At 42.0% G+C, this 13,099-nt stretch overlaps 1 non-coding gene across 1 annotated transcript; it reads right to left on the reverse strand.

Annotated features, from left to right (window-relative positions):
- Positions 1-1,223: 1,223 nt before the first annotated feature.
- On the reverse strand, positions 1,224-1,330 carry LOC116555254. Its single transcript, XR_004270452.1, has one exon. It is a non-coding gene; the product is annotated as a U6 spliceosomal RNA (small nuclear RNA).
- Between the last annotated feature and the right edge of the window lie 11,769 nt (positions 1,331-13,099).

The following is a 13,099-nucleotide window of genomic DNA, read 5'->3' on the forward strand; positions in this document are numbered from 1 at the left end:
TTGAGATTATGTTGAATCTAAACATAAATTTGGGGAAAACTGGCATCTTAACAATATTAAGGCTGGGCATGGTGGCTCATGCCTGTAATCCCAGCACTTTGGGAGGCCAAGGCGGGTGGATCACCTGAGGTCAGGAGTTCGGGACCAGTCTGACCAATATGGTAAAACCCTGTCTCTACCAAAAATACAAAAAAATCAGGTCTGGTGGCATGTGCCTGTAGTCCCAGCTACCCGGGAGGCTGAGACAGGAGAATTCCTTGAACCTGGAAGTCGGAGGTTGGAGTGAGCCGAGATTGTGCCACTGTACTCCAGCCTGGGCAACAGAGCGAGATTCTGTCTCAAAAAAAAAAAAATATATATATATATATATATAAAAACTTCCAACCCACAAACAAGATAATGTCTCTGCATTTACTTAGGTGTTCTTACTCTTCTCTAAGCAACATTTTGTAGTTTTTGTTATATGTCTTTCATATCTTTTGTCTCTTTTTCTTTCTTTCTATTTTATTTTTATTTTTTGAGATGGAGTTTTGCTCTCATTGCCCAGGCTGAAGTGCAATGCTGCAATCTCGGCTCACTGCAACCTCTACCTCCCGGGTTTAAGCAATTCTCCTGCTCTCGCCTCCCAAGTAGCTGGGATTAAAGGCATGTGCCACCACACCCAGCTAATTTTGTATTTTTAGTAGAAACAAGGTTTCTCCGTGTTGGTTAGGCTGGTCTTGAACTCCCAACCTCAGGTGATCTGCCCTCCTTGGCCTCCCAAAGTGCTGGGATTACAGGCGTAAGCCACTGCGGCCGGCCTTGTCTCATTTTTCCTGAGTACTTCATTTTGATGCTATTGAATGTGGTATAGTATTGTTTGTTGCTAGTATGGAGAAATAAAACTCATTTTTGTATATTGAACTTGTATCTTACAAACTTAGTTCCTCTGGTAAATAGCTTTGTAGATCTAATTGAATTTTCAACATAGACAAATTTGCCATTTGTAAATAAAGACCATTTCTTTTCTTCCTTTCTATTCTTGATGCCTTTCTTTTTTGTTTTTTCCTTGCCTGATTCCACTGACCAGAATCTCCGGTACACGGAGTTATGGTGAGAGTGGACCATTAAGCTTGATTCCAGAAGTGTGATGTTGGCTGTGAAATTCTTATAGATGCCCCTCTTGAGGTTGAGAGAAGTTCTATTTTATTCCTAGTTTGCTGAGTGGTTGTTTTGTTTTTTTAAAAAACATGAAACGCTTCACAAATGTGTGTGTCATCCGTGCACAGGGGCCATGTTAGTCTTCTCCGTGTCATTCCCATTGTAGCATATGTGCTGCCGAAGCGAGCACTTGTTTGTTTTTGTTATTTTTAAGAAAGAAGATCTCAGGCTAGGCATAGTGACTCATGCCTGTATTCCCACTATTTTAGGAGGCCAAGTTGGGTGGATTGCTTGAGCCAAGGAGTTCGAGACCAGTATGGGCAATATGGTGAAACCCCATCTCTACGAAAAATTTTTAAATATTGGCTAAGCATGGTGGTGCACACCTGTAGTCCCAGCAACTCAGGAGGCTAAGGTGGGAGGATCAACCTTGACCCTAGGAGGTCAAGGTTGCAGTGGAATGTGATTGCACCACTGTACTACAGCCTGGATGACAGAGTGAGACCCTATCTCCAAAACAAATAATAAAAATTTTAAAAATGACGTCTCACTCTGTTGTCCAATCTGGAGTGTAGTGACACAATCATAGCTCACTGCAGCTTCCAACTCCTTGGCTTAAGCAATCCTCCTGCCTCAGCCTCCTCAGTAGCTGGGACTTCAAGTGTGTTGCCATCATGCCTAACTTTTTTTTTTTTTTTTTAATTCTTTGGAGATAGGTTTGGGATGGGGGCATCTCCCTATGTTGCCCAGGCTGGTCTTGAACTCCCAGCCTCAAGAGATCCTCCCACCTCAGCCTCCCAAAGTGCTGGGATTACAGGTGTAAGCTACCACACCCAGCTACTGAGTGTTTTTATAAGTAATGAAAGCTGCCAACTGTCAAATGTTTTTTGTGCATCTATTGAGATGATATAATTTTTCTTTTTTTGGTTTGTTAATATGGTGAATTACATTAATTTTGTAACGTTAAACCAACCTGCATTCCTGGAATAATAAAACCTCATGATGATATGTTATCCTTCAAATTTATCATTGGGTTTGATTTGCTAAGATAAATTAAGGGTATTTGCATCAGTGTTTGTGAGAGATGTTAGTCAGAAGTTGTGGGTTTTTCTCCCTGTTTTGTTGTCATCTGGTTTCAGTATCAGGGTAATTATGGCCTCAGAGAATGACCTGGAAAGATTTTGTATAGAAATAGTGTTTTTTTATTTCTTAATATTTGATAGTATTCACTAGTGAAGCTATCTGGGCCTAGTTTTTATTTGTGGGAAGGCTAACTACAAATTCAATTTGTCTAATTGACATACGGCTACTTAAGTTATCTATTTCTTCTTGTGTGAGCTTTTGTGTCTTTCAAGGAATTTGTCCACTTTATCTAAGTTGTCAAATTTACTGGTAAATTATTTGCGGTTTTCCTTTATCACTCTTTTAATGTCTATGGACGCTGTAGTGAGTCACCTCTTTTATGCCTGAAGTTGGGAATTTGTGTCTTCTCTCTTTTTTTCCTGATCAGTGTGGCTAGAGATTTAGAAATTTTATTGATCTTAAATAACAATAAATATATTTTTTTTGAGATGGAGTCTCACTCTGTCACCCAGGATGGAGTGCAGTGGTACAATCTCGGCTCACTGCAACCTCTGCCTTTCGGGTTCAAGCAATTCTGCCTCAGCCTCCCAAGTAATTGAGATTACAGGCACCTACCACCACAGCCAGCTAATTTTTACGTTTTTAGTGGAGATGTGGTTTCACCATTTTGGCCAGGCTGGTCTCAAACTCCTGACCTCAAGTGGTCCACCTGCCTTGGCCTCCCAAAGTTCTGGAATTATAAGCATGAGTCACCATGCCTGGCCTGATTTTAAATAATTATTTTTTGATTAAGCAATTATTTTTGATTATTTTCTTGATCTTAAATAATTATTTTGATTAATTAATTGATAGCTTGATTTTCTGCTACTTGTTCTATCAGTTACTGAGTATGGGTTGTTAAATCTCCAGCTAAAATTGTGAATTGTTAATTTCTTCTGCCAATTCTTTCTCTTCTTGCTTTATGTATTTTGAAGCTCCGTTTTTGGATGTGTAAACATTTAGGATTGCTACGTCTGCTCAATGAATTGACCTATTTTTCATTATAAAATCATCTTTTTATAACTTTTTTAGCTGAAACTTAGTTTGTCTAATATTAATATAGCCACTCCAGATTTGTTTTGGCTAGTGTTAACATAGTATATCTTTTTCCATCTCTTTGCTTTTAATCTATTTGTGTCTTTATATTTAAAGTGGATTTCAGGCCAAGTGCAGTGCTGCCTCACGCCTTTAATCCCAGCACTTTGGGAGGCTGAGGCAGGAGCATTGCTTGTGCTCAGGATTTTGAGACCAATCTAGGCAACATAACAAGACACCATCCTCATGAAAGACAAAACAAAAAAGTAAAGTTGAGGCCAGGTTCAGTGGCTGATACCTGTAATCCCAGCAGTTTGGTAGGCTCAGGCAAGTGGATCACTTGAGGTCAGGAGTTTGAGACCAGCCTGATCAACATGGTGAAATCCTGTCTCTGCTAAAAATGCCAAAATTAGCCAGGTGTGGTGGTGCATGCCGGTAATCTCAGCTACTCAGGAGGCTGAGGCAGGAGAATCACTTGAACCCAGGTGGTGGAGGTTGCAGTGAGCCAAGATGGTGCCACTGCACTCCAGCCTGGGCAACAGAGGGAGCCTTTATTTTCAAAAAAAAAAAAAAAAAAAGTAAAGTTGTTTTTTTATATAGTATACAGCTTAGTCACTTTTAAAATACAATTTAATAATCTTGGCCTTTAATCGGGAGTGTTTAGACATTTAAATTTAATGTGATTATTGATATGGTTATGTTAAAGTCTAACATATTACAGTTTGTGCTGTATTTGTGCCATCTCTTATTTGTTCCATTTTTACTTTTTTCTGCCTTTTTCGGCTTGCTTTCTTTCTTTTTCCTTGAGACAAGATTTTTCTCTGTCACCCAGGCTGGAGTTCAGTGGCACAATCCTGGTTCACTGTAGCCTCAACCTTTCAGGCTCAAGTGAGTCTCCCACCTCAGCCTCCTGAGTAGCTGAGACCACAGGCACACACCACCATACCAGGCTAATTTTTGTATTTTTATTACAGACAAGGTTTCACCATGTTGCCCAGGCTGGTCTCAAACTCCTGAGCTCAAGTGATCTGCCTGCCTTAACCTCCCAAAGTGCTGGGATTACAGGCATCAGCCACCACGCCCAGCCAGCTTTTCTGGCATTAATTATTTCTTAGGGTTCCATTCCTTTGTTGGCTTTTTAGCTAAAACTTTGGATTTGTATTTCAGTGGTTGTTTTATAGCATACATCTTTAACTTATCAAAGTCTACCTTTAAGTGCTATCAAAGCCCCTCATGTATAGTATAAAAAAGTTACAGGAGGCAGGGCTCAGTGGCTCATGCCTTGACGTAGTTTGGCTCTGTGTCCCTACCCAAATCTCATGTTGAATGGTAATCCCCAATGTTGAGGGAGGGACCTGGTGGGAGGTGATTGGATCATGGGGGCAGATTTCTCCCTTGCTGTTCTCGTGATAGTGAGTCCTCACAAGATCTGGTTGTTTGAAAGCATGTAGCATTTCCCCCTTTGCTCTCTATGCTGCTGCCATGTGAAGACATGTTTGCTTCCCATTTGCTCTTCTGCCATGATTGTAAGTTTCCTGAGGCCTCCTCAGCCATGCTTCTGGTACAGCCTGTGGAAGAGTGAGTCAATTACACCTCTTTTCTTTATAAATTACGTAGTTTCAGATAGATCTTGACAGCAGTGTGAGAAAAGACTAATACATGCCTGTAATCCCAGTGCTTTGGGAGGCCAAAGCAGGAGGATCGCTTGATCCCAGAAGTTCAAGACCAGCCTGGGCAATGTGGCAAAACACCGTCTCTACAAAAAATACAAAAATTAGCTGGCCATGGTGGTGCCCACCAGTAGTCCCAGCTACTTGTGGGGCTGAGGAGGGAAGATTGCTTGAGACTGGGAGGTCAAAGCTGCAGTGAGCTGTGATTGTGCCACTGCAGTCCAGCCTGGGCAACAGGTGAGACCCCGTCTCAAAACACCACGAAACTTACAATAATATATTTCCATTTCTTCCTTTCCAGTATTTAGGCTATTGTCATGCATTTACTTTTATATAAACCCCACAGCAAATTCTTCTTATTTTTGCTTAAACAATCAATTACTTGATCTAGCAACCCCTTCTGCGTATTTACTCAAAAGATTTGAAATCAGTTTGTTGAAGCGATGTCTGCACCTACATGTTCATTGCAGCGCTATTCACAATAGTTAAGTTATGAAATCACCCTGGCTGGACTCAGTGGCTCACACCTGTAATCCTAGCACTCTGGGAGGCTGGGGCGGGCAGATTGCCTGAGCTCAGGAGTTCAAGACCAGGCTGAGCAACATTGAAACCCCATCTCTACTAAAGTACAAAAAAATTAGCTGGGTGTGGTGGCGTACACCTTTCCCTACGAGGGAAGCTGAGGCATGAGAATGACTTGAACCCAGGAGGCGGAGGTTGCAGTAAGCCAAGATCGCACCACTACACTCCACTGTGGGTGACAGAGCAAGACGCTGTCTCAAAAAAACAAACAAGCAAACAAACAAAAAAACAGAAAGAAAGAAATTATCTTAAGTGTCCATCAACAGGTGAACAAAGAAAATCTGGTGTATATATACAGTGGAATACTCTTCAGTCATTCAAAAGAAGAAATCCTGTTATTTGTGACAATATGAATGGAACTGGAGAACATTATGCTAAATGAAATAAGCCAGACATAGAAAGACAAATACGTCGTTTTCACTTATATGTGGAATCTAAAACAATTGAACACATAGAAGCAAAGAGGGTGGTTACAGAGGCTGGGAGTGTGGAGAATGGGCAGATGAAGTTAGAGGAGAAACAAGGTTTTTGTTTGTTTGTTTGTTTTGTTTTTGTTTTTGTTTTGAGACGGAGTCTTACTCTGTCGCCAGGCTGGAGTGCAGTGGCTCGATCTTGGCTCACTGTAGCCTCCACCTCCCGGGTTCAAGCAATTCCCCTGCCTTAGCTTCCCGAGTGACTAGGACTACAGGCGTTCACCACCACATCTGGCTAATTTTTTGTATTTTAGTAGAGACAGGGTTTCACCATGTTTGCCAGGATGGTCTCGATCTCCTGACCTCGTGATCCACCCACCTCTGCCTCCCAAAGTACTTGGGATTATAGGCATGAGCCATGGCGCTGGCTGGAGTTTTTTTAGTTCTATTACACAGCATAGTGAATATATTTAATAATAGAATATTGTACATTTTTAAATTGCTAAGAGAGTAAAATGTAAATGTTCTCACCACACAAAAAAAATGTTAAGTATTTGAGGTGATGCATATGCTAAGTAGCTTAGTTCAATTTCTACACATTGCATTCATAAATCATAATATCACTTTGTACACCATAAATGCATATAATTGTAAATTGCCAATTTACAAAGTCAAAAAATTACTTGATAGATAAGTGTAAATAATAAGAATAATTACATATATTTATCCATGCAGTTTCCATTTCTGATGCTCTTCATTCCTTTGAGAATTTCCAGTTTTTCTTGCATCATTTTCTTTCTGCCTGAAGCACTTCCTTTGACATGTTAGTTCTCTATCTTCTTTTTTTTTTTTTTTGAGACAGTTTCATCCTTGTCTCCCAGGCTGGAGTGTGCGATCTCGGCTTATTGCAACCTTTGCCTCCCGGGTTCAAGCAATTCTCTGCCTCAGCCTCCCGAGCAGCTGAGATTACAGGCGCACGCCACCACGCCCAGGTAATTTTTGAATTTTTAGTAGAGACAGGGTTTCACCATCTTGGCCAGGCTGGTTTTGAACTCCTGACCTCGTGATCCACCCACCTCGGCCTCCCAAAGTGCTGGGATTACAGGCGTGAAGACTCGCCCTGCCCCTAACTTTTTCTTCTGCCATATCTTATCTGCTGTTAATCCTATCCAATGTATATTTCATCTCGAACATTGTAATTTTAATATCTTGAAGTTCACCTTGGATATTTAAAATGTATTTCTGTGTCTCTACTTAACATTCTTAGTTTTCTCTTTACTTTCCTTAGCATATGGAATACAGTTATAATAACCATTTTAATGTGCTTGCTGCTAATACTGCATCTGTGTCATGTCTGGCTCAGTTTAAAATGTTCTCTTCATTACGGCTCCCAGTTTCTTGCTTCTTTGCATGCCTGGCAACTTTTTATTGGCTGCAATACATCATTTGTGCTAGTTTTGAAAATTATTTTGTTGTGTGATATTTTTGCATTCATATAAATATTCTTGAATTTTGTTCTGGGACACAGTTAAATCCTTTGGAAAGAGTTTGACTCTTTCTGGTCTTGTTTTGTTAGGCAGAACCAGAGCGACATTTCGTCTAGGGCTAATTTTCCCCACTACTGGGACAGAACCCTTCTGAGTACTTGGTGCCCCACAAAGTTTCCACGCAGATGTTGGGAAGGGAAAACTCTCCCTGGCCCTGCACGGCTGCTGCGATTGTTCCCACTGATCCTTTTGGGTGGTTCCTTCCCCGGCCTCAGCATTTCCCTCACATGTATGCATTGATTGGTACTCAGATTAATTGTGACTCAAGGTCTCCAGAGTGCAATCTCACTTTCTCCCCCTCCCCACACTCTTTCCTTTCTAGGACTTTGCCCTGTGAACTCCAGTCTGGGCCTCTCAGCCTCCAGCTCCACCTCCTCACTTCAGGAAAGCTGCCGGACTGCTCCTCAGGTCTTCCTTCTTTGCGCTGCAGACTGCAAACCCTTCAGACAGTAAGATGGGGCCATCATCAGGGCTCATCTCATTTGCTTCCTCTCCCTCAGGGGTCACTAGTAACGGAAAACAATGACAAAGCAGTATCTAACAAAGTATACGTAGGATTGAAGGCGGCAAACTACAAAATACTGATGAAATAAACAAGACCCAAATAACAGATGACATACTGTGTTCACGGTTTGGAATACACACACACACACACGCACACACACACACAGTTAAGATGACAATTCTCTGCAAATTGATCTACAGATTTCATTCAATTCCAATCAAAATCTCAGCAGAAGATTTTTCTAGATGTTAACAAGCTAACTTTAAATTGTATATGGAAAGACAGAGGATCCAGAATAGCCAAAACAAATTTGAAAAAGAAAAACAAAATTGGAGAACTCACAGACACTACTTGGATTTTTTAAAAACATGAAAATGTAAGTCAATTAAGAAAAAACAATCTTTCAACAGATGGTGTTGAAACAATTGGACATCAGTATGCAAAAAATGGAAGAAGACAAAGATCCTCAATCTATACCTTAAGCTTTATGTAAGCATTAACCAAATATGGAGCACCGACTTAAATATAAAACAAAATGATGTAACTCTTAGATGAAAACATAAGAGGCCAGGCACCGTGGCTCACACCTATAATCTCAGCACTTTGAGAGGCCAAGGTGGGCAGATCATGTGAGGTCAGGAGTTCAAGACCAGCCTGGTCAACACGGTGAAACCCCGTCTCTCCTAAAAATACAAAAATTAGCTGGGTGTGGTGGTGCGTGCCTATAATCCCAGCTACTCAGGAAGCTGAGGCAGGAGAATTGCTTGAACCCAGCAGGTGAAGGTTGCAGTGAGCTGAGATTGCACCACTGTACTCCAGCCTGGGTGACAGAGCAAAATTCTGTCTCAAAATGATAATAATAATAATAATAATAAAACTTTTGAAAGACAGAGAGAATGCTGAAAGTAGCAAGAGAGAAGACACATGTCACATACAAAAGATCTTAAATAAGATTTTCAACAGATTTCTCACTAGAAAGTTTGGAGGCCAGAAGACAGTGGGCTGACATATTCTAATAAAAGAAAAAAAACCTGTCAACCAAGAATCCTATATTGGGTAAAACTGTCCGTCAAAAGTGAAGAATGTGTGCTTGGCTGAAGAGCCAATGGAGCGAAGCTTCCATCTGTGGGATTATGACTGAATGCCTCTAACTCAGCATTCCACCCAGGCAGAATGATATGATAGCACTGCGGAGCCTTGGTTGGCCTCAGATACCTGAACCCCTGCCGTCCTAGCCTTTGCCTCATCTGGTGCTGAGACCAGAGTCCACTACAGAGAACTCCTCATCCTGCAAGATGGGGCATGACCAGAATTGGACTGTCCCTGCTTGTCCATCGTGCCGTGCACATTCACGGAGAACCTGGTACGAAAGCATTCATAGACAACCTGCTTCTGGGTCAGGATTTCGTACAACTCCCTCATGTGATCTATTGAAAGTCAGCCCGCAAGATAAGGGTTTGTAAAAGAAAGCAATCAACAATATAAAATTTTTTGAGACAGGGTCTTTCTCTGTCATGCAGATTGTAGTACAGTGGCATGATCATAGCTCACTACAGCCTCAGCCTCCTGGGCTCAAGCGATGCTTTCATCTCAGCCTCCTGAGGACTATGGCTGGGACTACAGACATGCACCAAGTCCAGCAGGTTTTTTTGTTTTCTTCGCCGTGTTGTGCAAGCTGGTCTCCAACTCCTGGGCTCAAGTAATCTGCCTGCCTTGGCCTTTCAAAGCGTTGGGATTACAGGCATGAGCCATGGCACCCAGCCCATAAATAATATTTTTAAGAAGATAAAAGAAAAATATAAGAAAAGCAAAAGGGGCCAGGTACAATAACTCATACCCATAATCCCAATATTTTGAAGGCCAATGTAGGAAGATCACTTGAGTCCAGGATTTCGAGACCAGCCTGAGGAATGTAGTGAGACCCTATCACTACAAAATTGAAAGGCAGGCGTTGTGATGCATGTCTGTAGTCCTAGCTACTCAGGAGGCTGACGTGGGAGCATCGCTTGAGCCAAGGAGGTTGAGGTTGTAGTGAGCTGTGATCACACCACTGTACTCCAGCCTGAGTGACAGAGCCAGGCCATGTCTCCAAACAAAAAAAAGAAAGAAAGAAAGAAAGAAAGAAAGAAGGAAAGAAAGAAAGAAAGAAAGAAAAAGAAAGAAAGAAAGAAAGAGAAAGAAAGAAAGAAAGAGAAAGAAAGGAAGAAAGAAAGAAAAAGAAAGCAGGTCGGGCGCAGTAGTTCACACCTGTAATCCCAGCACTTTGGGAGGCCGAGGTGAGCAGATCACGCGATCAGGAGTTTAAGAACAGCCTGGCAAACGTAGTGAAATCCTGTCTCTACTAAAAAATACAAAAATTAGCCAGGTGTGGTGCTGTGTGCCTATAGTCCCAGCTATTCAGGAGGCTGAGGCAGGAAAATCACTTGAACCTGGGCGGCAGAGGTTGCAGTGAGCCGAGATCGCGCCACTGCACTCTAGCCTGGTGACAGAGCGAGACTCTGTCTCAAAAAAAAAAAAAAAAAAGGCAAAGAAGAAAACTCAAGGAGTTCATAACCAACAAACCTGCTCTGCAAGATATGCTTGAGGGAGTGATGCAGGTGAGATGAAAGGACACTAGGCAGTAACTTGAAACTGTTAAGAAGAAGTAAAGATTTCAATAGGGGTAATTATATGCACATTTATAAAAACTAGTACTATTGTAACAACAGTTTGTAACTCTACTTTTTGTTTTCTACATAACTTCAGAGACTAATACACTTTTAAAAATAATTAGGGTGCAGTGGCTCGCCTGTAATCTCAGTACTTTGGGCCGCTGAGGCAGGCAGATCACCTGAGATCAGGAATTCAAGACAAGCCTGGCCAACCTGGTGAAACCTTGTCTCTATTAAAAATACAAAAATTAGCCAGGCATGGTGGTGAGCGCCTATAATCCCAGCTACTTGGGAGGCTGAGGCAGGAGAATCACTTGAACCTGAGAGGCGGAAGTTGCAGTGAGCTGAGATCACATCACTGCACTCCAGCCTGGGCAACAAGAGTGAGACTTTATCTCAAAAAAAAAAAAATCAGTGTAATAATAAATAAATGGATTAATTAAACAAAGAACTAATCTAAAAGCTGGTATTTCTGTAACTGGTTTATAACTACACATTTTGTTTTCTATATAATTTAAGACACATATTTTAAATCATTGTCAGTTTATGTTTTGGGGCATAGAATGTATAAAGATACAATTTTATGACATCCACAACCATAAGAAAAAGAGATGGAGCTGTAGAAGAACACAGTTTTTGTGCTATGCTGAAGTTGACCTGGTATAAATTCAAAGCAGAGCATTATAACTTTAGGATTCTGATATGATTTGGCTGGGTCCCCACCCAAATATCATCTTGAATTGTAGTTCCTGTAATCCCCATTTGTCTTAGGAGGGATCCGGTGGAAAGTAATTGAATCGTGAGGGTGGTTACCTCCATGTTGCTGTTCTAATGACAGTGAGTGAGTTCTCACCAGGTCTGATGGTTTTTTTTTTTTGAGACGGAGTTTCGCTCTTGTTGCCCAGACTGGAGTGCAATGGCACGATCTCAGCTCACCGCAACCTCCGCCTCCTGGGTTCAAGCAATTCTCCTGCCTCAGCCTCCCGAGTAGCTGGGACTACAGGCACGCACCACCGTGCCCAGCTAATTTTTGTATTTTTAGTAGAGACGAGGTTTCACCTTGTTGACCAGGATGGTCTCGATCTCTTGACCTCGTGATCCACCCGCCTCGGCCTCCCAAAGTGCTGGGATTACAGGCTTGAGCCACCGCGCCCGGCCTCGGTCTGATGGTTTTATAAGGGGCTTTTCCCCCTTTTGGTCAGCACTTCTCCTTGCTGCCACCATGTGAAGAAGGACATGTTTGCTTCCTTTTCCTCCATGACTGTAAGTTCCCTGAGGCCTCCCCAGCCATGCTGAAGTGTGAGTCAATTAAGCCTCTTTCCTTCATAAATTACTGTCTCAGGTATGCCTTTGTTAGCAGCGTGAGAATGGACTAACGCTATTGTAACATAAGATGTAGACTGTAACGCTATTGTAACATAAGAAAGTAGCTGTAGAATATACACAGAAGAAAATGAGAAGAAATTCAAACATTTTGCTATTTAGAAAAACTTCAACCAAACACAACAAAAGCTCGTAATGCAGGACACGGGGTCCAGAAAAGCTATAAGCACGTAGAGCAAACAGCAGAACGACATCAGTGCATCTCTCCTTGTGCACTGAGAAGGCGTCACCCCGGATACTCTTGCCCAAAATGCACAACTTGAATCTACTCACCAGGAAACATCAGATAATCCACATGGAAGGATGTTCTGCAAGTCAAGACCATAAAAAGCAAAGCAAGACTGAGGAGCTGAAAGACACAACAACTGAACGCATCCTGTGATCTCGGATTGGCTGCGGGACTGGGGGAAAGGCATGTATCAGATTGTAGTATTGTATGGCTGGTGAGTTTCCAGATTCTGATAACTACCAAACTGATTATGTAAGAGAACGACCATTTTGGAAATACACATCGAAGTACTCAGGGGTGCGGAGGCAGGGTGTTCCTAACATAATCTCACATGATTCAAATCATCCTCATTATTCCTAGATTCTGTATTTGTGGGTTCACCTCTAGCTAAATTTATTTGTAATGCCCAAATCAGAACTTGGGCCCTTCTGCGGGCATTTGGAAGCCGGTGCAAACACAGAGCGGTGAAAACTTGGCGTCCCCAGAGACTAAAGTCACCTGCTGAGGTGAAGCCGTCAGCACTCATCTCCCTAATTCAGCTCTCTGACCCGTAAATAAGTGTCCTGTTCACGGTCTATTTAGTGCCCTGTTTTTCACAGTTTTGTGCTTTTTGTCGGTGATTTCGCCATTTAAAATGGCACCTATGCAGTGCAGAGGCTGTCTAGTGTTGCACCATCAAGAAGACTATGTGTGCCTTCAGGAGAAAACACACGAGTTAGATAAGCTTCATTTAGGCATGAGTTCCAGCACTCATGGCCGTGGGGTCAATGTCAATGGATCAATAATATGTATTAAACGAGGTGTATTTAGGCCAGGTGCAGT

This window comes from Sapajus apella, unplaced genomic scaffold (genome assembly GCF_009761245.1).
Source record: "Sapajus apella isolate SASKATOON/1434 unplaced genomic scaffold, GSC_monkey_1.0 scaffold14, whole genome shotgun sequence".
NCBI classification, from domain to species: domain Eukaryota; kingdom Metazoa; phylum Chordata; class Mammalia; order Primates; family Cebidae; genus Sapajus; species Sapajus apella.